The 26,672-nt window shown below is 37.9% G+C and overlaps 1 protein-coding gene across 8 annotated transcripts in view; it reads right to left on the bottom strand.

Moving 5' to 3' along the window:
- KTN1 (kinectin 1) overlaps positions 1 to 26,332 on the bottom strand; it is a 107,808-nt gene extending 81,476 nt beyond the window's left edge. For 5 of the 8 annotated variants that reach the window (XM_060619899.3, XM_060619900.3, XM_060619903.3 and 2 more), the window contains exon 1: positions 26,205 to 26,331. The gene's annotated coding sequence lies outside the window, so the exon portion shown is untranslated. Of the gene's footprint in view, positions 1 to 26,204 lie in introns of all 8 variants that reach the window. The other 3 variants (XM_060619896.3, XM_060619897.3, XM_060619902.3) reach the window with 1 other exon arrangement.
- Positions 26,333 to 26,672: the final 340 nt, after the last annotated feature.

The following is a 26,672-nucleotide window of genomic DNA, read 5'->3' as shown; positions in this document are numbered from 1 at the left end:
GGAAAGGACATGACTGGGGTTGAAGATTAGGAGATAGCTTTTCGAGAGGTGGAGATGCCCAGCAGACAGCTAAACAAGAGTATGTGACAGGTGAGACCTGCAGGCTGGAGATACAAACTTAGGAGTATTCAGCAAAATGAATTATATACTTAAAGCCAATTAAAGAAAATCAGGAGGATGTTACCCTAGTGGCTAAACAGTGTTATCAAGGAGGAGAGACCAATCAACTTTATCAAATGGTGTCGGTAATAAAGTACAATGAAAGCTAGAAAGTGACTGCTGGGTTTAGCAACACAGACTTCACTGGTGATTTTGGCCAAAGCAGTAGAGTAGTTGTGATCAAAACCTGACTAAAATGAATTCAAAAGTAAGTACTCCAGCAAGTGTGGACAACTCTTTAGAGGAGATTTTCTATGAAGAGATGAGAGAAATGAAATGGAAGCTGGAAGGATATATGAGCTTGAGAGCTTGAGTTTTAAAAATAGAAGAAACTACAGCATGTTAATATGCTGACAAAGATGATCCAGTAGAAACGGTAAGACCGATGATGCAGGAGAATGAAGGACAATGCTTTCAAATGACAAGAAAGAATAGAATTTGATGTACAAGTAGAAAGCACGGCCTTAGATGGAAGTACAATCTTCTGTAAAAACATAAGGAAGAAAGAGTATACAGGCACAGGCAAGGAAGTAGATATGGTATAGAAGTTTGTGAAAATCCTCTTCCTCAATGCTACTATTTTCTTAATGAAATGGGAAACAAAGTTGTAGTCCAGAGAAAGAGTAAAAATGGTGGTATTGGAGGACACACAGAAATACATTATGGTTACTATATTGTTAAATTTTTATTCCTTATAAACTTTGATTCTCCACTTAAATTTAAAAACTTGAATGGAGAATGCAGGATGCTTAGCAGTGTTGTACAAATTGATTTGCCGACTTTAAATGATCTTGTTGCAGAAGTAAAGCACATATTATCTATAAACCAGAGCATAAAAAAACCAAACCTGAGTCTCCATGTGGCTCTACTCTTCCAGCTCAAATACCATCCCTACAGCTAGTTCTCCTCCTAAAACCCTAGAGTACTTAACTCTCTAGGTACACATTCACAGAATTCTGTGACATAGGAGAAAATCTAACAATTAAAAGGAGACCACAGTATACTACAATGTGATAAAGTTAAAAGAACAGATAGTAGTGGAAATCCATCTAAAACAGATCCAAATAGATAAAAATTTACATTATTTCAAGTCAGTAAAGGCTACTGATCACTTACATCAAAAAACATCCAGACAGATTAAAGTTTTAAACATAAGAAAATGTATAAAGTACTTAAGAAAATGCAAGAAAATAAAAAGATTCAATCTATTTTTTTTTATTTTTTTTAACGTTTTTTTATTTATTTTTGAGACAGGGAGAGACAGAGCATGAACAGGGGAGGGTCAGAGAGAGGGAGACACGGAATCTGAAACAGGCTCCAGGCTCCGAGCTGTCAGCACAGAGCCCAACGTGGGGCTCGAACTCACGGAATGCAAGATCATGACCTGAGCTGAAGTCGGCCGCTCAACCGACTAAGCCACTCAGGCGCCCCAGATTCAATCTATTTTGTAGTTGTATATGGTTAAAAGTTTACAGGTGTATTACACCTGCAATAATTTTTAAAAACCTGATTCTTCAAATTAATAAGAAAAAGAAAAGAGAAAAACCAAACATTAGCCATTTCCTCAAACAGCCATCAAAATATAAAAACCCATCTAAATTTCCACTCTCTCATCAGTCACTACCCCAAAAGTATAATGGCCCCAGAGCCCACAGTACAATTGTAAACTTATCTTTTAAAACAAGAGGGAAAAAACTCAAAGTAACTAAAAGATAATCTAGTAAATGAAACACAGAGTTGCCTGACATGGGAACTCCATTTACAGTAACTTGTCTAAAATTAACTTTATAGACTACGCTGAAATCTCAAAGCTGTGGTGCAATTTCTCCTTTTAAACTGCAACACAGTTATTTCTATGACTCACACCTTATTCACATACTTCTTATTTCAAGCAATACCCATTCTGAAGTACTGCTACCCTAATCTGAAACAAATTCAACTAATGCCAGAGATGAGTAATAAAATTTAATTTCTCCAATAGATATGTCACACTATATGAAACTTCTATTTTTTTAGCCAAACTTATTTTTTTCTATAACACAAGAATAGATAAATCAGTATGAACCGCTCTTTAAAGAAATTAAAAAAGATCTACAAAGCCGGTAGCTACTGAAAGTGAAACCAGTATCTTTCAGACTTCTGCTTCCCTAGCAAGCCCAAACTAGTCCATTTTCTCAGGAAGCAACGCTGCTCATTTAAAGATACCTCCACAGTCAGGTTAAAAGTTTATTCTGTAAAGAAATCTAACTTTTGATAACCAGACAAATCAAAAGCTTTATTTAATACAAAAAACACACTTTAAATACTCAGTATTTCAAATCAATAGTTTCCAAAGACAAAACATAAATCATCAAAATTGTTCAAACATTAATATTAGAACATGAAATTCACATCAACAATGTAATTGTAAAATAGCTGTACCATATACAGAAGACTTCCTTCCCCTAACATCTACAATCCTAACCTACTTTTACTTTTTTACACAATTTTTTGGGTTTGTTAGAAAGGCCACATAATCCAATTAGCCATTCAAAGATTGAACCCAGCTGAATCATCAGTGAGCCTACTTGAAAACCTGGGATGAACACTTCCCCAACCCCCCTTTTGTATCTTTAGAAAGCTATTAGAACATTTTTCCTAGTTTTGATCCAAAATCTTCTCTCCCTGTAACTTCATTCTGCGGTCCTATTTCCGCCTAACCTCACCAAATAGGTCCATTCCCACTACCAAAAAGTAGTTTTAATAACTGGTATCTGGTAGCAATTAAACTTACCAGCAAACAAAACTTACTTCAAAACCTGTCATCCCTTAGGAAAGTCTGACTGGAGTTTTAAAGTTGAACATAACAGGCTGTTAAAATAACTTTTAAGTGCATCAACTTAGGTCACTCAACAATGAAAGTACTAAAATGATAAAATGTATTTATTCTTGCCTACTATTCCCAAACTAAAAAGCATCATTTTACAAACTAAAAATGAAATGCAAATGACAAGAATGTCAAATACTACTCAAAAACACTGAGGGAACTACTAAAAAAGCTTCCCTTATTAAACAAGAATTTTTAAAACGTGCCCAAGAACAGCCAAATAAACACAGTAGAAATAGACCAAATACATATGAAAAGTTTAGTATATAATCAACAAGCCATTTCAAATCAACATGTAAAAAATGTAGATTATTTAATAAGTAGTACTGACACAAATGACAGCCATTTTCAGGGGAAACGAAGTCCCTACACCTCAGTAATATAAATTTTGGTTTTAACAGTTTAAAAATTAAACCAAGAAAGAACTAGAAGACACAAGTCTATTTCTTTGCATTGTAAAATAACTCTATTTCGTAAAAGGCTTTTCTTGGTCTCATGTAAAACCTAGTGCTGTAAAGGAAAAGCCTGGGAAATCTGACTAGAAAACATGTTAAAGACTTGTATGGCAAAAGAAAAGTGACTAAATTCCAAAAAACGACCAAGGTCTGATTGCCTTAACCCCTTTTAACCCCTTAAAATGTGAGAAAAAGACACCAAAAACCATAAAATACCTAGGAATAAATCTAATCAAAGAAGTGAAAATCTATACACTGAAACTATAGAAAGTTTATGAAAAGAAATTGAAGAAGATACAAAAAAATGGAAAAATATTCCATGCTCCAGGATAGGAAGAGCAAATATTGTTAAAATGTCAATACTATCCAAAGCAACCTACATATTTAGTGCAATACCTATCAAAATAACAGCTCTGGCATTCTTCACAGAGCTAGAACAAACAATCCTAAATTTGTATGGAATCAGAAAAGACCCCGAATAGCCAAAGCAATCTTGAATAAGAAAACCAAAGCAGGAAGCATCCCAGACTTGAAGCTGTATTACAAAGCTGTAATCAAGACAATATGGTACTGGCACAAGAACGGACACTCAGATCAATGGAACAGAATAGAGAACCCAGAAATGGACCCACAAATGTATGGCCAACTAACCTTTGACAAAGCAGGAAAGAATATTCAATGGGATAAAGACAGTCTCTTCAGTAAGTGGTGCTGGGAAAACTGGACAGAGACATGCAGAAAAATGAACCTGGACCACTTTCTCACACCTACACAAAAATAAACTCAAAATGGATGAAAGACCTAAATGTAAGACAGGAAGCCATCAAATCCTCGAGGAGAAAGCAGGCAAAAACCTCTTTGACCTTGGCCGCAGAAACTTCCTACTCAACACGTCTCCAGAGGCAAGGGAAACAAAAGCAAAATGAACTACTGAGACCTCATCAAAATAAAAAGCTTCTGCACAGCAAAGAAACAATCGGCAAAACTAAAAGGCAACACACAGAATGGGAGAAGATTTTTGCAAATGACATATCAGATAAAGCGTTAGTATCCAAAATCTATAAAGAACTTATCAAACTCAACACCCAAAAAACAAAGAATCCAGTGAAGAAATGGGCAAAAGACATGAATAGACACTTGTCCAAAGAAGACATCCAGATGGCCAACTGACACATGAAAAAATGCTCAACATCACTCATCATCAGGGAAACACAAATCAAAACCACACTGAGATACCACCTCACACCTGTCAGAATGGCTCACATTGACAACTCAGGCAACAACAGATGTTGACGAGGATGCGGAGAAAGAGGATCTCTTTTGCACTGCTGGTGGGAATGCAAACTGGTGCAGCCACTCTGGAAAACAGTATGGAGGTTCCTCAAAAAATTAAAAATAGAACTACCCTAAGACCCAGAAATTGCACTACTAAGTATTTACCCAAGTGATACAGGTATGCTGTTTCGAAGGGGCACATGCACCCCACTTTTATGGTGTTTTTGGCAGCACTATCAACAATAGCCAAAGGACGGAAAGAGCCCAAATGTCCATCGATGGATGAGCGGATAAAGAAGATGTGGTATATATATACAATGGAGTACTACACGGCAATCAAAAAGAATGAAATCTTGCCATTGGCAACTATGTGGATGGAACTGGAGGGTATCATGCTAAGTGAAATTAGAGAAAGACAAATATCATGTAACTTCACTCATATGAGGACTTTAAGATACAAAACAGATGAACAGAAGGGAAGTAAAAAAATATAAAAACAGGGAGGGGGACAAAAACATAAGAGACTCTGAAATATGGAGAACAAACAGAGGGTTACTGGAGGGGTTGTGGGAGGGGGGATGGGCTAAATGGGTAAGGGGCATTAAAGAATCTATTCCTGAAATCATCGTTGCACTATATGCTAACTTGGAGGTAAATTAAAAAAACAAATTAAAAAATGTGAGAAAAAGATAAACCCAAAAGGACATGTTTAGAAGATTCTCAAAGGAAAAAAAAAAAAAAAAGACATCCACTAAGTGTATTTTTAAATAATGCAACCTTAGTCACATTAAATTAATTTCTATTAAATGCAAATTCACACTCAGGCTGGCAGGGCAGGAAAATGTGCAAACGAGGATCAAAAGGGTATGGAGGATCATGACTATGGTGGTTTCACCAATGTACACTTGTGTCACAATTGATCATACCGTATGCTTTAAATATATGCCATTTATTGTGTGTCAACTACACCTCGATAAAACTGTCTAAAAAAAGTAAGACATGGACCAGGGAGTATGAAACACAATACTCTGATTTAGTGTTAGTCTGATTATAACTACTAGTACGATCTTAAAGAAAAATTTGGAAAAATCTTAAAGTATAAAAATAGTACATACCCTTCAACAGAGAAAATTCATTTTCTTGTTAAAACTACTACTAGATATCTATATACATAGATATAATCACACAATTACAAAGATATACCCAGGAGTGTTCACTGTTAGCAATATAACTTTGTAAAAACTAAAAACCTATGTCCGGCATTAGGGAAATGACTAAATAAGCCTGTGGTAGCCTCATATGTAATATGGTCACTAAAAAAATATATTGTAAATAAATCAAACATACATAAAAAGCAAGTTGTAGAGTGGTACAGAGAGAAAATTCCCTTTTACATGACAGAATCATGCTCATACATGCTTAGAAAATTCCCAGGACACATGAGAAACCATTAACTCTATGGCGACTTCTTGGTGCTTTTCTTAGTAACTTTTCATCTTACATCCTTCAAAACGTTTACATTTTCCCATCATGCACACATATTTTATAACATAATGTAAATTTAATTATATTTTTAAATTATGAATTAAATTGTGACTTTTACTGATTTTTAAATGTTTTATTTACTTTTGGAAGAGAGAGAGAGAGAGAGCGCACCAGGGAGGGGCAAAGAGAGAGGGGGACAGAGGTTCTGAAGCAGGCTGACAGCAGAGCCCTATGTGAGGCTCAAACTCACGAGCCAAAGCCAGACACTCAACCAACTGAGCCACCCAGGCGCCCTAAATTGCAACTTTTAAAAACTAAATTGAGGAATCCATGTCTAGCCATATGAGCGAAAACTCTTCCAATTAAATACAACAAAAACTGTTTTGCTCTAAAACAGACAAATTTTCTGGTAATTAAGGGAAATCCTAAGGAAGAGGGAAAATCAAATGGGAAATGAAAGGTAAAGACACTTAAGGTAAAGACACAAGACACTGAACTGCAGCTGGAAAAGGGGAAATGAGGTATGAAAAACAGACTTTCAAGAGGTCTACAGTCAGCAAAGGGTAAATTAAGAGGAAGAGAGAAAGCTTGTCCCACTTTTCCTACCACTCAAAAGCTAAAAAAAAAAAAAAAGTTTTCATAAAGATTTTATAACCATGGGCTCTGAGATTTGCATCCATAGTCTCTGCCAGTCCAGAATACTCTCACCTCTTCTACCAAAAATTAGTTAACACAAAAGTAGTGCCAAGGTCATGAAATCCTCTGGGAAAAAAAATTCCTTCTACCCAATCTAGCCTGCACAGTGCAGCATTTTCAGATACACCCCTGCTGAAGGTAAACTTACAAACAGGGATTATACCCCCAAGAATCCCAAACAGAAAAATGTGAGATACTATAAAAAAATTTTCAGGTATTAGACGCATAAAAGAAATCACACAAAGAATTAAAAGACCAGACAATTAAAAGAATATAAAACACCAGAGAGATTAGAAAGAACTGAGGAAATTACAAATTGTGTTAAGAGCATTCATACACATAAGAAAGACACACAGACTTTTAAAACTGAAGAATTACCAAACAGAAAGATCTTGATAAAAACTGATGGTTTAAAACAACATTCACTCAAGATTTTTACTTACTTCTTACACACTAAGGTTAGATGTAGTCCTATTGTAGTCCTATTAAAAGGTTTGCTTACACTACTGAAAGCTTAACATGCCAAATGAGTGACTCTCCTACTGACTGCATGGTCTTCTTTCCTACCTACTGTCTGTAAACCCAACACAGTGCTCAACACATAGTACTGTGGAAATAGATGACTAAAAGGCAACCAGCAAGGGGGGAAAAAAAAAGGTTTACTTCATGACATAAATAATTTCAAAACAAATAATTTTATGGGTTTTTTTTATAACATATAAGGTAATCCTTGAGTCCTTCTCTTTGGATTTTCTTTCAAAATAAACCTTCAAAAATACAATACACACTAATCCTATCTGTGTTCACCAGTACTCTGAAAAACAAAATCAAGGACTTTTTATCACCATATGGACTTCATTATTTTCTTGAAGCTACAAAAGGATACATAATGGAAAGTTAAAAATCAAATAGTCCAGATAAAACTACCATAAACTGGAAACAGGTACAACTTTTATATTTTAACAAACATTTAAACCTACAAGAGTCAAAAAACAAGTTGTGTTTTGGGGTTTTTTCCTATTGATGCCATTGATTTGATTTGACATCACTCCTAATAAGCAACCTAAACAAAAAACAGTAAGTTACCTTATTAAGAACAATCTCTGAGAAAAAGTCAAGTCTCTGAGATTTCACCAACCGAGTTTCCAAAACTATCTAGTTAACATAATCAAAACACTGAATACAGTGCACCTTCAAAATCTGTGATTGCAAAGACTCCCTTCCAGACAACAGAAATACATTTTAAGAAGTTCGAAGGAGATACAAGAAATCTAAAATATAGTCACAAGAAAACAATCCCATTCATAATAGCACCAGAAACAATAAAATACTCAAGAATAAATGCAACCAAGGAAATGAAAGATGTATACACTGAAAGCTGTTAGACAATGAAAGAATTGAAGAAAATACAAATATATGGGAAGATATCATGTGTTCAAGGAAAAGAAGAATATTGTTAAAATGTCCATACTGTCTGTCCTAAGCCTTAGAGCTATAGATTCAATGCAATCTCTATCAAAATTCTACCGGCATGTCTTACAGAAATAAACCATCCTAAATTTCATGTGGAACCGCAGAAGACCCAGAATAGCCAAAACAATCTTGAGAAAGAAGAACAAAGCTGGAGGCATCACACTTCCTGATTTCAAACTATACTACAAGGCTACAGTAATCAAAATAACATGGTAGTAGAATAAAAACAGACACATAAAGCAATGGGACAGAATCAAGGACCCAGAAATAAGCTCACACATATCTGGTCAATTAGTATTTGACAAGGGAGTTAAGAATACTCAATGGAGAAAAGATAGTCTTTTCAACAAACAGTGCAGAGGAAACGGGATATTCACGTGTAAAAGAATAAACTGAACTCCTATCTTACAACACTCACAAAAATTAATTTGAAATGAATTAAAGGTTTAAATGTGAAACTACTAGAAGAAAACATAAGGACAAGGCTCCTTGACATTGGTGTTGGCAGTGATTTTTGGATAGGACACCAAAAGCACAATGAACAAAAGCAAAAATCAATAGGACTATATCAAACTAAAAACTTCTGTATAGCAAAAGAAACTACCACCAAAATGAAAAAGTAACCTGTGGAATGGGATGAAAATATCTGTAAACTCAGTATCAAATAAGGGGTTAATATCCAAATTATGTATGGAATTCCTACAACTCAACAGCAAAAAAAAAAAAAAATCAATTTAAAAAATGGGCAAAAGGGGCGCCTGGCTGGCTCAGTCAGTTAAGCATCAGACTTTGGCACAGGTCATAATCTCACAGTCCATGAGTTCGAGCCCCGCTGTCGGGCTTTGTGCTTACAGCTCCTAGCCTGGAGCCTGCTTCAGATTCTGTGTCTCCCTCTCTCTCTGCCCCTCCCCTGCTTGCCCTCTGTCTCTTTCAAAAATAAACAAACATTAAAAAAAATTTTTTTTTTAATTTTTTTAATGGGCAAAGGACCTGAATGGACATTTTTCCAAAGAAGATATACAAATGGCCAACAGGCACATGAAAAGGTGCTCAATGTCACTAATCATCAGGAAAATGAAAATCAAAACCACAATGAAATATCACCTTTGACCTGTCAGAATGGCTATTATCAAAAAGACAGATAACATGCACCGGCAAGGCTATCCAGACAACACGTGCACCCTGCTGGTGGGAATGCAAACTGGTATAGCCCTATGGAAAACAGTACAAAGGTTCCTCAAAAATCCAAACTCATACATACAGAAAGTAGATTGGTGGTTACAAAGAGAGGGAGGGAGAATTGGTGAAGGTGGTCAAAGGGCACAAGCTTCCAATGACAAGATGAGTAAGTTCTGCGGATCTAATGAACAACATTGGGACTACAGTTAACAATACTCTACTACATACTTGAAAGTTACTAATAGAGTAAATCTTAAAAGTTCTCACTGCAAAAAAACAACAAAACGTAAAAAATAACTGTATGAGGTGATGGATATGTTTACTAACCTTATTATTTGCAAAGTATACATATATCGAATCATTACACTGTACTTTACATAATGTTATCTCAATTACACTTTCATAATGCTGGAAAAAAATAAATAAAATAAAATATAGCCATAAGAAGAGGCTCCTATCCTAAAGCTATTCTGTTCTGCAGACTGGGCTTAGAAACCATGTTTACAAGACAACCTTAAGAGCCATGTGAAGATAGATACTGCCTTCAAAAGACAGTACACAGCTGCCACAATTCTACATTTCAAGATCTATAAAAGACTTGTTTTATGTACTGAAAAGAGCATGTACTGAAAAGAGCAGGAAGTAGTCAAACTAAAATTGGTGAATTCATTATGGATAAATCCAAAGTCACTAACTAAAAAATTTAGGTGCATCAAAAGTCATTCAGTATAAACAAGTCATTCCAATGTCCCTTTCTCTCTCTCTCTTTTTGTTTTAAATACAAAAGGCTTACTAAATCAGGAAAACCCAATACACATTATAGAATGACTGATTCTGGCAGAACAGTTGATAAAGTAGACAAGCTACCCTTGAAGACAAGATAGGTAAATAATGAACATGACTGAATGGTAGTACCAATCAGGGAATAGTTAAAAGGTTAAATGATCATATCCCAAAGATGCCAATTAATGTTTTAGAAAGTGCCTTAATCACCTATCAAAGGACTCTCTGTTCTCTGCCTGAACTTACTTACATTTTAATAAATTTCTTGAATAAGTCAGTTTATGATGATGTGTTGAACATAAGAATATCTCAAACGAGGAATGAAAACAAAGGATAAACCAACTAAATAATGTTTCATAAAGTAAGATTTTTATTTTATCCTTTGCCACCAAACTCCTTCAGTTCCCCAGCTGGAAGAGCAGAAATTCCAGTAGCAGTAGCTAGCTTAGATAAGGAGGGATGCCATGTTATTTCAGTCTACAGATTTACCTCACATAATAAATTGTCCAGGGGTACCTGGGTAACTTAGTAGGTTACGTGTCCGACTCTTGATTTCATCTCAGGTCATGACTCACAGTTCATGAGATCAAGCCCTGCATTGGGCTCCTCGATGACAACACTGAGACTGCTTTGGATTCTCTCTCTCTCCCTCTCTCTGTCCCTCCCCTGCTTATGCATTCTCTCTCAAAATAAATAAATAAACTCTATTAAATAAATAATTCAATTAACTGATTTTCATGAAAATGGCTCTTGAAAAGTACTACTTTTCTAACAATGGCTTTTTTTTTTTTTTTTTGTATTAGGGACTGTTCACCTAAATGCACACTAAATATTCTACAATAAAATTTCAACATTATGATTTCAGCTAAAGACATGCTCAACAATTTATTTAACATAATGGTTTCCAATTATATCATACATATCAATATACTACACACAACTGGATGAACCCAGCACATTTTGCTTTGTACACATATGCCAGTCAAGAGGACCGCAGAGCTAGCATCTTCTACAACTTTTCCATTGTTTCTGCCTGGCTTAAATTTCCACACTGTTTAAAGGACTTGTGTTTGGCCTTTATTCCTCTGAAGGTGCCTATCTGAGCCATAATTTGACTTTCAAGTGCAAATAAAATTATTTTTAAATGTTTATTCATTTTTTGAGAGAGTGCGAGCAGGGGAGGGGCAGAGAGAGAGGGAGTACAGAATCCAAGCAGGCTCCTGGCTCTGAGCTGTCAGCACAGAGACCCACGCGGGGCTTGAACTCATGAACCGTGAGATCATGACCTGAGCCAAAGTCAGACACTTAACCAACTGAGCCATCCAAGCGCCACTCAAGTGCAGATAAAATGCAAGATAACCCTGAGCTCCAAAAATGCTGAAATTAGTGCAGAAAACAGTACAAAAAGAATAAACTTTCCAAAGAGTAACACCCCACCAACCACCACCACCATCAAGTTTTCTCTTCCCTTTGGTATGATATGTCTTCATTTTACCTATTACATTTTACAATCAAAGTGTATTTGTTTTCAAATTGTTTCTATTTACATTAACTCATCTTCATTGCTAGATTAATATTTTCTTACATGTGAAATTGGTCAGTTGAGATGGAACACAACATAACTTACCATTAAAATTAATGGAATGTTTTCATGTAATAGCTTTTCGCTTAGCAGCAGGGTTTTCAAGAATGAATTCAAGATATTAAAGCGAGGATAAATACATCTGATTCTGAGTTCCATAAGAGTTTAGAGGGCAAGGGACACCAGTTCTATCTCAAAAAGAAAAAATTATTCAGCCTCAGCTAGACTAGCAAGGGATACCTATACACCAAAATAGACTAAAGAAACATAGGATGAGTGAGATCAACTAGTAGGAATAAGAATCACACTTCAAGGCTTAAAGATTTTAATTGATTGTAATCATAACAAATTAGTGTGATACTAAAATCAAATTTATTCTGAAGAGTTGAATAATAACCCAACAAGATTAAAAGAAGGCAGAGTTGAGCAAAGGAAGGGAACAGATCACAGAACTAGAGCAGTCAGGATACTGTGAGCTGAGCTTCAAAAAACAAATTAGGAGAGGCACCTGGATGGCTCAGTTGGTTAGGCAGTTAAGAGCCTGACTCCTGGTTAGGCTCAGGTCATGATCTCATAGTTCAGGGGTCCGAGCCCTTCCTAGGGCTCTGTGATGAGAGTGGAGTGTACTTGAGATTCTTTCTCTCCCTCTCTCTCTGCCCCTCTCCTGTGTGCACACGCGCACATTCTCTGTCTCTCTCTCTCAAATAAATTTAAAAAATAGGAATAGGTAAAAATGAAGATGAAGACTTCCATAAGGATGGTTTTATTCCAAACACTTAAAATGACAGATAAAACATTCACATCTCCCCATAACTATAAATATCTTTTCAGTTATTCTGTGATTGATGTATTTTTTTTTTAATGTTCATTTGTTTTTGAGAGCGTGCGCGCGCTCGCACACACACACGCACAAGTTGGGGAGGGGCAAAGAGAGAGGGAAACAGAATCAGAACTAGGCTCCAGGCTCTGAGCTGTCAGCCCAGATCCCAACATGGGGCTCGAACTGTGATTGATACATTTCTTGTCTCCTTTCATCATCCTTGTTTCTCTTTTTATTATTCAGTTTCTTATAATTCTTAGAATTTGGGGTTGGAAAAGGCACGTAGCTGGTGTAGAGATTCCTAGTATAAATAGGTTGTTAGCATCTTCATAGTATTTAACAAGTTTTTAGTCCTTTTTATTTCCAATAAATTGGCAAATTTAGAGGCTACATCGCATTCAGGATTATGACTTGAGTGTAAGACTACAGCACAGACAACGTGGCATATTTCCAAAAGTATGTATCTAATGTCCAGATGTCTCCCCCTTTGTAGTGATAGTAGCAGCTACTGGTTATCCTTGCCTAGACATTATTCATTAGGGAGATGCAAACTGGTGGTATTCTAAGTCTATCATTCTTTCTTGATTAGGTAGAATACATCTATAGAAATTTCTTCCCTGACCTGAGAAACAATTCATATGAGTAGGATAAATGCTTCTATTTACCAATTGTCAAAACAATAAGCTGGTCCAACAGCAATTAATTAAAGGTTTTTGTTAAAAAATGTTGTAGTATGGATTCACAGGTTAAACACATTTGATTGGTTTCAATTCATTAGTTATTATCTTTATTGATGTTCAAATTCCCTTTTGGCCAATGGGATCCTATTCAGGACGGCTCCTAGGTTGTTTCAACACTACCCTCATACTTTTTGCCTCTATTGCTTCAGGTATGTTCTAGTCTGTGGCAAACAGACTCTAAAGTGGTCCTCATGGTCTCTGCCACTTGGGTGTTCTCACCCTTGTGCAATCTCTTGGTAAGGGTGAGTGAGATCTGTGACCTGCTTCATATCAAAAAAGTATGGCAAAGGTGACAGGATGTAATTGATTACATACACATGATTATGATACTTAAGACTGTAACCCATGTTACTAGGACATGCTTCGTCTCCCTTAATGGCTTTGAAGAAGCAAGCTGCCATGTTGGTAAGCTGCCTATGGAGAAAGCCATGGAGCAAGGAGCTAAAAACAGCCTCCTGGACAATAACCAGCAAGAAACTGAGGCTTTCGCTTAGGCAGCCTGTAAAGTACTGAATGCTACCAACAATTACATGAACTTGGAAGTATATTTTTCCCCGGCTAAGCCTCACATGAGACCCCAGCCCTGGTCAACACCCTAACAGCAACTTTGTGAAACACTGTAGACCCAGTTATGCAGAAGACCCAGTTAAACTCCTGACCCACAGAATCCATGGTATAATAAATGTGTGTTGTTTTAAGTATCTAACCCTGTATCATACTGTAACAGAAACTAATCATTAAATTTTAAGTTTGTCTCATACATTTCCTGCTTAGACTGAGAAAATGCCCATTTTGAGCACTAATTTAGTTTTATTGTGAAAGGTATTTAAAGACCACAATATAGGCACCAGGAGTGCTTTTTGCTACTAAGGCAGTCATTATTTCTAGGTCTTCTTAGTCAAAAAGGACCAGAAAATGTATATATTTTAAGCTAAATTATTGCATGAGGGCATATAGAACGTTTCACTAAAATTAGTACTATGGAATTTTTATGTCATTTCACTGACCTTAACACTACATCTGTTTTCAACAATGCTAAAAATCTGTTTTCAACAACACCAGCGTAATCACTCATTTCATTTAGCCCACAATGCGCACATTACATAGTACAGGAATAACAACATATATATACATTAACCACCAAAATTATGATTATAGTAGTTTGAGATTTGCCTTTTTTGCCATCCTTCCTCCACTCTCCTCCCAGGGTATATTTCAATTGGGATATACAGCCAAGTTACCATGTTTTAAAGTCACATGGCATAGTTCACTCTGGTGTTCACCAAGTGAATACAAGTAAGATTCAGTGGTTTCATTTTACTTTTTATTTTTAAGGGTTTTTAAATTTTCATTTAACAATTATGTAAAATATCTAAATGTCTCCAAAGTCAAGTCTTAAGAAAAATTAATTCAAAGCACAAATTATACCCTTGTGCTTTTCTACACTGTAGGTCTCTCCCTCATAAGTAACCATCATTTTTTAGACTTCATTTTCTTCTATTTCTTAATGTTATTTATTCATTTTGAGAGAGAGAGAGAGAGAGAGAGAGAGAGAAAGCAAGCAAGCAAGCGAGTAAGCGCCGGGCAAGGGCAGAGAGAGAGAATCCCAAGCACAGAGCCCAACACAGGGCTTGATCCCGTGAATTGGGATATCATGACCTGAGCTGAAATCAAGAAGTGGAGAAGTGGATGCTTAACCAAATGAGCCATCCAGGCTCCCCTCTCTTCTACTTTTAATAAGACACACACACACACACACACACACACACACACACACACACACACAAAATCATCTCCTTTATCAGTACAGGACTGCATATTATAAACACTTGTATCCACTTTGCTTTTTGTGTGTGTGCGTGTGTGTGTGTTTTTTTAACTGTTCCAGAATAGACCTATTTTGTGACTAGAGGCACAGTGAGCCAGGTAGAAACAGCTGAAAATGAGAGGTAACAGGGGATTTAGCACAGATGGAAAAAAAAAATTGTTTTACATCTCTACTCAAAATAAGCCAGACAAACCAAAACCCCAAACCATAGGAAGAAAATTAATGATGAGGGAGGGGGAGAAATCAATAAAAAACATTAACACCAAATGGTACTAGTTTTATAAAACAGTCTTCATAAAGATTTTTAAATTTCAACATGTTAAAGATGTCAGAGATAAAAAGACTCCTTTTTTTAAAGTAGCAAAAAGGTTATAAAACAAAAATAGAACTGAAATAGATGGGTGCATATGAAAAAGCAACTCCAAATCTAAGAGATGAAAACTATACATACTGGCAAATAGACTCAACAGACAAAATGAAGTCCAGACTGAACAGAGTAGAATTGGTAAACTGCTATAGAGTACTGAATTCACCTAGTATAAGGCACAGAAAAATAAAGAGAAAAAAAACCTGAAAGAGCAATTGAGGTACAAAGACCCCAACTTAGGTTTTTCAAAAAAGATGTGAAAATAACAGAAGCCATATTTGAAGAGCTGAGAATTTTCCAAAATTGAAGATCAGATTCCTCAGATTATATGTATACATACTCTTAGTACTAGTTGGATATATAGATGTTTGTCCTCATATACAGTACACTGTGGTGAAATTGTGAAATACCAAGCACAATGAGCTGCTATTTAAGGAAATAATTAACCAGACTGCTTCACAACAAGTATCCGTAACAACTTAAGAAAACCAGATGCAAACCCTGGCATCACTGAAATGTTTGCAAATCTCTTATAATGTCACCCGGAGAGAGTGGAGACTTCAAATTTATCCGTACTTTAAACTCTATCCATATTTTAATACTCTCATGACTCTAAAAGCAAGGTGTGGACAATGCATAAAACTAGTAATTCAAAGACTTATTTCAAAGCATCTACTAAATTCACACATTCTAGCCCTTAAAAAAACCAAATTGAAATGCTAAGCAGTAAAATTTTACAGAAAACAGTAGCATAAAAGAGAAGAAACACAAATTAATTCCAGGCAAAGAACTTTGAAAGGCAACATAAAACTTTATAAGAGGACATGTAAGAATATCTTTATAACCTTGTGGTAGGGAAGGATTTCCTAAACAAGACACAAAGTATAAATCATAAAAGGAAAATACTGATAAATTCAACAAAATTAAAAATTTTATCTATTAACAAAGACACTATATAACAAAGAAGACAAGCCACAAAGTGGGAGAAGACATTTGTGATACTAATCAGCAAAGAATTAATATTCAGAACCTATTAAGAACTCCTATCAAAAAGAAAAGCAACCCAACAGAAAAATCAACAGTCATTCCAGAGAAAAGGAAACAAAAATGGCCAGCAAACATTTGAAAAGATGTTTCTTCTCAGTAAGCAGAAATGCAAAACCTACAAGGTATCATGAGGCTTACTCTAATATTTGCCAATTATCAAGTATAGGCAAGAATGTGGAGCCATCACATGTACACGTTAGTGAGGGGAATAAACTGGCACAACTGCCCTGGAAAACAATTTGGCACTGCCTAATAAAGCTGAAAATGCACCCCCCCCCCCCCCACAACTCAGCAATTCCACTCCTAACTAAACAGAAAGTCCAAAACAATTTGCTCAAAGGGCAAATCTCAACTCATTAGTGAGTAGAAAAATTGACTTAGTGGGTCTTAATTATCTTATTTTTAATGAAATGTCCTACCATCACATAGGTGTGGGTTTTTTTCAACAAACTTTCTTGTTCTATATGTGGCACATCTGATAATGTACTGAGTCCCATAATGTAAAATGTATTTCCTACTGTTAGTAACAAAAACATTTTTAAAAACACTATCCTGGAGATATTTATGTATGCAAGCGTACCAATACACCTATGCAAGATGTTCACAGCAGAGTTTTTAATAATAGCAAAAGTGGAAACAACCCAAATGCCCGTCAATAGGTAATAAAGTGAAATATATTCATATAATGAAATTCCATGCAGCAGTGAAAGTGAATGAATTAGAGCTATATGCAAAATGGTGGAAGAATATCAGGACCATAAAGCTGAGGGTAAAAAGAAAGTTGCAAACGAACTCATACAGAAGGATCTCTTTTATATAGAGTTCAAAAACAAAACAGAAAAAAAAATATTTTAGGGATAGAAATAGATGTGGTAAAATCACATAAAAAAAAGTCATCAAAAAACAAAAATAAAAGCAAAAAAAGTTGGGGCGCCTGCGTGGCTCAGTCGGTTAAGTGTCCAACTTCGGCTCAGGTCACATCTCACGGTTCATGGGTTCGAGCCCCATGTCGGGATTTGCACTGACAGCTCAGAGCCTGGAGCCTGCTTCAGATTCTGTGTCTCTCTCTCTGCTCCTCCCCACTCGCATTCTCTCTCTCTTAAAAATAAATACTTAAGGGGCGCCTGGGTGGCGCAGTCGGTTAAGCGTCCGACTTCAGCCAGGTCACGATCTCGCGGTCCGTGAGTTCGAGCCCCGCGTCAGGCTCTGGGCTGATGGCTCGGAGCCTGGAGCCTGTTTCCGATTCTGTGTCTCCCTCTCTCTCTGCCCCTCCCCCGTTCATGCTCTGTCTCTCTCTGTCCCAAAAATAAATTAAAAATGTTTAAAAAAATAAATAAGTAAATAAATAAATACTTAAAAAAACCCACAAAAAACAAAAAAGGCAAATATAATGGTTACTTCTGGGGGGCAGGGAAGAGTAGCACAAAAAGAAAGAAAAAGTTAGGATAATGTTCTTGAACTAGTATTAGATACAAGGCTGTTCACTGCATCCTTACTCTTTATCTTTCATATATTTTATTTTGTTTTTATGTACTTAATTTTTAACAAAAAAAAATTAAAATTGAGTGAAAGGTACACAGATATTTGGTACAAAGGTATTTCTTTTATATTTCATCTTTAAATTGTACAACATATTCTATATGCTTTTGTACACCTGAATCATTCAATACTTGTTTTAACTTTCAACAAAATAAAAAAAATGACAAGTAGAAAGAGATAAATATAAATTAAAATCTCTCAACCTCTCAATCTCTCTCTTTCTAGCTTCAGCTCTGGTCATGATCTCACAGTTTGTGAGTTCAAGCCCCACATCAGGCTCACTGCTGTCAGCACAGAGCCTGCTTCAGATGCTCTGTCCCACTCTCTCTCTGCCCCTCCCCTGCTTACGCTCTCTCAAAATAAATAAACTTAAAAATCCTCTCTCTCCCACTGACCCTGCCCTGTGCTCACTCTCTCTAAAATAAAAAAAAAAAAATTTTTTTTTAATTGGTATGTTATTTTAAATGCTGCTGGGATGTTTTGCTTAAATAAAACTGAAAGAATATAGAATATGATTACTCACCTATTTATACCATATAAACAATGCTAGACAAGCAGGAAAGAATTCAGCCTGGTTCATTTCAGTTATTTTATATTTATAAAGTATTTCTTGTCTCCCCTACCCCATCAGACAAGGTAAATGCATGGGTTATATTTTACATAGAATTCCGAGGCTAATCTTAAATGTGTATTTTACTTGAAAACTGCTCCAAAAATTTCAAGCTCAGAAAGACGTTATTCAAGTTAAAAATAAATGCAATTTTCTGGACACTCTCCCACCCCCAACAACCAAAAGAGCAAAATGACTAAGTCGCTTTTATAAAGGATCCAATTTAAACTTAAAATTATAGTTAACATCTAGGTCAAACTGGAAGGGATTTAAGAAATTACTCCCATTCATTAGCAAAAGGGTATCAACCACAAGGATTATTATACACCAGAGAACCTGAAACTGTACCCAGATATGAAGAGTACCAATATGACAAGCTTGAGAAATTCACTTCACAGAATTCATAACCTTCAGCCACCCTCAGACATCCAGGTTATGAAAATGTGAAAGAATTACACAACACATTTCAAATAAACATGACTTCCCATAAACTGAATACAGGTCAGAAGCAACATAAAGGAATTCAACCTGTGTGTGGATATTAAAAATTTAAGAAAACATCTTAAATGTTCAGCAACATAGCATTCAGAACACTGGGGAGCTTTCAATGTACAGCTTAGCCTGTTCAAATTTATTTCAAAGATAACTAGATCTAAACACATGCAATCACTAAATTATGTATGCACACATTTTACTCAGAAGACTTACATTACTAATCAACAAGGTTAACTGGTACTATGCACAAAAATATTTTTGCTGGAATTCGTGTATTAAATCATTTTCCATTCCGCTCCCAAGAATAAACCTGAAACCCTTATTTTTGGTCTCACTTTACATGGCATTCCATGTAAATCAACTAGCCATGCTAACAGAAGACTGATGGCACAAATGAGAAGCAGAAGGCTCAATGAGTCCCAATCATTTTCAAACAAGCAATTCATTCATTCATCAAATTGAGTACCACCTACTACAAGAAATATAGTTCCCTGGTAAAGAAGACAAAGTTCCCACTTCAGAGTGGGCAGTTACAGCAGTAACTCATAACACACATTCACAGAAATGAGCCTGAGAAAATTTCTTGGAATCTAGAAAGAGCATAGTCTACCTACTGTTTCTACATAAAACATTTTATATAATATTTGGTTTTAAGTTGCTTTTACTATTTTCTCCACTTGAAAAATTTCAAGTCCTCAAATTTAAGTCGCTAACATTAAGAATCAATCCTCTAACTCTGGGAGAAAAAAAAAACCTGTATAACATTAATGTAGCTTTCTAATACCTAACAGATAACTGCACATAGACAGTGCCTATTTATTATTCATTCATGTATAGTAATCTCTATGCCCCACATAGGCTTGAACTCACAACCCCCAGATCAAGAGGGACACACTCCACCAACTGAGCCAGCCAGGCACCCCATTATTATTATTATTACTTTAGAAAGCATTCTTTCAAAACAGTTCGATGAATCAGGATGGGCTCTAGATCAGAATACCTCAGTTCACATTCAGGTTCCTCCTCTTACTTGCTCTTTAAACAAATTATTTAACCTGTTTCCCTAGTTTCCACCAAATAGTACCTATCCCATAAAACTGTTTAAGAGGATTATATATGGCACCGTACATAAGTGTTTACAGAGACTAACAGCAAATAAGCACCCTAATATTAGCCATCACTTATGTAGCAACTAGTAAGATAATACACGCAAGGCAAATGAACCTCAGGCAGTTTAAGACAGTTAAGTTCACACATACAGTAAGTGGTACTAGTTAGCAGAGCCGAACCTAAGCGCTTAAGTCTCCCTAGCACACATGCTTTTTCCACTACACCATACATTATATAATTCAACTACTGGGGGGGGGGGGGGGGGACTTACATAAAATCTTGGAGTTAGTAAAGTCTAAGATTTGTAGGTCTCCTAAATACTGACCTCCAGCTTACTACACCAGACCACACTGTTTCCCTGGCAAATTAAATGACTCGTGCAAAAAATTCTCACATTTTCCAGTGAGAATGTAGTATAACATCAAGTCTTGTGATAGACAATTACTGAAAATCATGTAAGTTCTGGTAACTAATCATAAATGTTACTAACAGTCACAGTGCCTATGTGGCTCAGTCTGCTAAACATCCCATTTCAGCTCAGGTCATGATCTCATGGGTTCATGAGTTCGAGCCCTGCATGGGGCTCTCTGCTGTCAGTGCAAAGCCTGCTTCATATCCTCTGTTTCTCTCTCTCTCTCTCTCTCTCTCTCTCTGCCCCTCCCCCACTAGCACACGCATTCACACACTCTCAAAAATAAACAAACATTAAAAAATAAATAAATGTTACAGTCAAAATAAAGAAATATGGATAAAGGACATTTTCCTCTTATAATGGTAGGCAGTTGGATACTATGGCCCCTATGAAACTTACTCAACATGAAAACTATCTAAAAGGAGCTCTCTCACTGGAGTAAATGACATTTCTCCCCTTGATAAAAATACATAGGCCAGTGTCTACACAGAAAGCTAAATGTTTCTGGCTAGCAGTCTACTCTCCTATATACTCACTTATTTCTATAAATCCATTAAATAGAAGAATGAAAACAAAAACTGTTATTTCTATAAAAACTAAGTTACATCCTTTGGAAGGCCTTGATGAATGAATGGAAAATCTAGAATGATTTTTAACTTGGAAAGTTTCCCAGTGCCTACATTTTCATTCCATTTTAAAGAAACCAATACTAGAAATCATAGGCAATGCTTTTAGGGTATGATTTACAGAAAAAAAGATTAGTAACCCCTTACTCAAAGACAAGAGATTGATCCAAATAAAAATGTTCTAAGTTAAAACATGCAAGTTATCTAACCAATGGTCCTAATCACACAGAGAAGGTCCAAAAGATCTCCACAACACTCTAACATCACTCTCTCCAACAAGGGGTTCTCAAAAGCCTCCTGCCACTTTTCTGCTGCTCTCTGCTCCTAGGAAAGGAGTAAACTGAAAACTATATGTATCCAAGAATGAGGTATCCATCACAGTGAGAAACTGCAGAATAAGGATTTAATTCACTTATAATGAATAGATATTTAATAAATCTTTATTGAACTGACCGAAACCCTTAAGATCCATCAATAAACAAAACAGACAAAAAGCCATGCCTTCACAGAAGTTATAGTGTGTGTTGGGGACACACAGGAGAGACAATGAACACAATCAACAAAGAAATTATATAGTGTTGGAAGGTGGCAAGTGCCATGGAGAAAACAGAGCAAGATACAGGGATCACAAGTAGGGGAGTACAGCTTCAAATAAAATAAGATAGACCTTTTGAAAAACATTTGAAGAACAAAGATTTGAAGACTACAGGGTTGGCCATGATGATTTTTTAGGGAAAAAGTGATCCAAAGAGGGACAACAGCCGATGTAAAGGCTTTTACTTTGCCTATGAGAAGTCATTGCAGGGTTTTGAGGAGACAAGTGATAGAATCTAGTTGCTGAGTTGAAAAAGACCAAAGGGAGCTAGGGAAGAAGCAGGAAGGCCAGTTAGGAGGCTAACTACAGAAATCTAGGCTAGAGATAAGATGGCCAGGACCAGCCTCGAAAGCAATACAGGTGGTAAGAAGTGACTTGATTCTAGATATATTTTCAAGATAAGATAGAACCAAGAATGCCAAGTGTGAAAGAGATAAGTCAGAAATGACTCCAACTTTTTTTTTTGCATGAATGTTGGATGGAGCTACCACCAAATGAGATGGACTAGACTGTATCTGAGGCAGGTTTAAAGAGAAAAATGGAAGTTCAGTTTGAATTGAGTACTTCACCTACAAGCAGAAATGCAGAATAGGTTGTCTGGAGTGCAGAAGGAAAGCCTGGGCCGGAGATATAAATATGGAAGCCATCAGCATATAGGTATTTAAAGCCATGACATTGGATGAGATCACCAGAGAAATATAAAAAGAAAAGTGAACCAAGGACTGAGTACTTCAACTTCAAGAGTAGAGGATGAATCATAAGGCAGAAAGAGCAAAGCAATTAGTGAGGAAAGAAACCCAAAAAACACTGTCCCTGAAGGAGGGGAGTATAAACAAATTAATTTAAGTTCCACTTGTATACAAATCACTTTGCTGAAACCAGATTTAAATTAAAAGTTCTTAATCAGACTGTAGTAAAGTGATATGTAAAATACTAAATCATAACTTTTATAAAAGGAGTGGAACATTTCTTAAATAATTCCTAGAAATACTCTATTTTCTATTGGAGTCTCTACTAAAATTAGTCTTAGCACTAAAAGTATATTTTGTCTATTTTATCTTTTTAACATAAAAGTCTATAACATTAGAGGAGGGAAAAAAAAAAAAAAAAGCCTAAATGGTCTGCACTGCCATCTCTCTCAAAGACCAAAAACTCGTTTAAACAGCAAGTCAACAGCCCGGCATACAAATAATTATAAATTGTCATTACTTTTCTTTTTCTAGAGCTCAGATACCACAGGTTAAGTTAATCAAACTGCTTAGTTCATATTGCTTAAGATTTTTTCCCCGTTTGATTTTAATTTTGTGTATAGAAAAAGTAGCATATACTCCTATCTAAATCAATGTTTTCCCTGTGATTTGCATATAAACTACATTTTCAGGATGAGAACATCCAAAGTCATGTTAACAAAAACGGAAAGAGAAAGGAATGAAACTCAACTCTATGCATAACAGTGACTGATGTCATTTCTAAAGAACCAGTTACTCACTTCTAGCCTCTAAGTAGTCTGGATTTACCTTCAAAATAACTAAAAACTTAAAGAGTACACAGAACAAGCAGCTTATAAGATGTTACCCTCAAATATTTGATGCTCCTGCAAAGCATGGTCTCTCTACATTTCTTTATTACATATTAGAGGTCAGATTCCTGAAAAATCCAAAAGTACTTCCTGAAAATACTAAATTTACTAACAAATGAAATTTTTACAAAGTATTATGAGATCCTTTAGATTAAAACTTTGCTACAGGGGCAGCTGGGTGGCTCAGTCGGTTAAGCGTCTGACTTCAGCTCAGGTCATGATCTCACGGCTTATGGGTTCGAGCCACAAATTGGGCTCTGTGCTGACAGCTCAGAGCCTGGAGCCTGCTTCGGATTTCACGTCTCCGTTTCTCTCTCTGCCCCTCCCCCCGTTCATGCTCTCTCTCTGTCCCTCTATCTCTCTCTCTCTCAAGAATAAACATTAAAAAAATTTAAAAAAAAAACTTTGCCACACAAAAATTATAATATTTAACTAAAATTATATCTTCCATATTTTTAAGGAAAATTCTATTTTAACTTTAATAACAGTAACAATCTTGAGTCGTAGAAGTTTCAAAAAAGCGTTCACTTCTTAGGCACTTTAAAAAAGCCATATTGATTGGGCGCCTGGGTGGCTCAATTGGTTAAGCATCTGACTTCAGCTCAGGTCATGATCTCACAGTGAGTTCCGGTCCCGCACCGGGCTCTGTGCTGACAGCTCAGAGCCTGGAGCCTGCTTCAGATTCTGTGTCTCCCTCTCTCTCTGCCCCACTCACACTCTCTCTCTCTCTCTCAAAAAACATTAAAAAAATTTAAAAATTAAATAAAAAAATTAAAAATCCATATTGACTTAATTAACAGCTAATTATTAAAATGTTCTTCCCACATTAAAGCCTACAAACTGGAAGGATGCTTGGGGCCAGAGACCCAAGAAAACACATGCATCAAGCAGAAAAGACTACTGATGCTAAGGAATGACATAGAAAAACCTAAATTGGAACAAAATCATAAATTAATGACTCTTCAGAATGTTGACCCTGAGTCATCAAGAAAAGGTTAATACTCAATATCCCTTACAATTTGAAAGAGCTTAATATTTAAAGAAAGTTTTTCATTGGCTTTCTTTTATTTTAAGCTTCAGTGTGATTATGAGTCTCATAAAGGTAAAGTAAATAGAACACCGCATTCTCCAAAGTTAGTGTTACTCAGTGTTATTCTTGCAAAGATCATCCCAGTCTTGTTGGCAACCGTTTTAGCCAAGCTGGAGGCAGTGTGGCCATTTGCCTACTAGGTGAGAGAACAAGTGCAACCTAATTTAGCAAAAACTCAATTTTTAAATCAATTCCTAAACAATTCAAAGTGCTCTGTTCACCCCAAGGTGTTTATCTATAGCAGGCTACAGCTGTCTAAAATTTTCAAGACTTTCCACAAAGCATCTCAAAAAACCCACAACTTGGAACAGTTAGCTCTTTAAGCAGTGCCTATTCACATACCTTCTAAGGAATCCTTTTCTGATACAGGCCCAACTACGAATTTAGATTCCTCCTTCCTCCCAGAAGGAAAGGCTAAAAGTAAACAGCCCGCTCTTTAACCTGATCAAGCCGCAGCTGTACAAGGTTAGGATGCCGCTCCCGGCGCCGGGAGCTGCCCTTCTCTGGTGCACACATGCTCCTCGACAACCAACGTGCGGGGCTGCACATCCCACACCTGGTGTCTGATTACCGTATGACTTTCCTAGGCTGCCGGTTTGGTTTTCTGCCTAGCTCCCCAAAGCCAAAATTCTCATTGTTGGAAACTGAAGGGGGAGGGGGAATCACTAAGGAAGACACACCCCTCAGGGAGAGGAAGGGATAACTTCCCCCGTCTCGAGGGCGGTCCGGAGATTTTTCCAAACTCTCCCCAAACGCATCTTTCCCAGCCCCAACTCCCCCCCCTTCCCGACCGTGACCCAGGGACACGCACCCGGCGGTGGGAGGGGGCACTGGGAAGAGGGCCAGCACCGGTTCCCTAAGTATCCGGAGGGGCAGCGAGAACTGAAATTCCAGCATGGCGTAAGCATGGCCCAGCTCCGGCCCAGGGACGCCGCCGGAGACGCGCTCCCTCTGTCCGCCGGCCGAGGAGGCGGTAATCCGCCTTCCTCCTGGGGGCCCACAGGCCCAGCTAAAAATAGGCGCCTCGGTCACCCCAGGGCCCTCTCCGGCCAACCTCGCACCGGGAGACGTCCCCGGGGGACTCCCCGGCCACACTTGTAGGCGCCGCGGCGGAGCCGGGGTCGGGCCCTGGGCGGCCGGGCGAGGCCAAGCGGCCCCTCGGAGCCTTCCCACCGCGGCGGCCCGACCCAGGCAGGAGCTTCACAGTGGCGACCCGGTGCCCGAGGCCTACCCAGCGGGCTGTGGCGGCGGCGGGCGGTGTCCGGGCCCCGGGGCCGCGCCCCCCGTCCAGCGCGGCCCTCCCGCCCGCCCTGGGACACCGCGGCCGGCACAGCCCTCCCTACCCTGGTCCCCAAGGCCGGCGCCCGGCCCGGCGCGGCCTGCTCACCCTTACCCTAAGCAGCCGGGGAAGGAGACCGGGAAGACGCGGCGGCACGGGCACTACAGCCCCGGCCGCCCGCTCAGAGGCGCCGCCGCCGCCGCCGCCGCCGCAGTTGCTCAGGTGCCGTCGCGCCGCCCGGCAGGAAACGGGCGGCTTCGGGGCGGGGCGGCCCCCGGCACGTCCCGGCGTCTGGGCCGGCGGTGCCCGGAGACCGGCCCCTTAAAGGGACAGGCGCCCGCCGCCTTTGCCCTGGCGCACGCGTCCGCGGGCTCCGGTAAGCCCCAGCGTGCCGCTGGCTCGGGATTCCGGGGCTTTCCTCCCGAGGCAAAGTCCCGCAGCTAGGTGGAGGGTGGGAGTCCAGGGTTTGGAGGCTCAGCGGAATTCCCTTCATTCATTAGCCCTGCTCTCGTTCCCTGGCTCCCTCCTTCCCCCAAAGCTGGTTTCGTCTTGCATGGCCCTCCCACTGAAGCACCACCTGGC

Source organism: Panthera onca, chromosome B3, assembly GCF_046562875.1.
Source record: "Panthera onca isolate mPanOnc1 chromosome B3, mPanOnc1 haplotype 2, whole genome shotgun sequence".
In the NCBI taxonomy this organism is placed as follows: Eukaryota; Metazoa; Chordata; class Mammalia; order Carnivora; family Felidae; genus Panthera; species Panthera onca.
The sequence above is the reverse complement of the archived record's forward strand: the minus strand, read 5'-3'. Positions and strand labels throughout refer to the sequence as shown.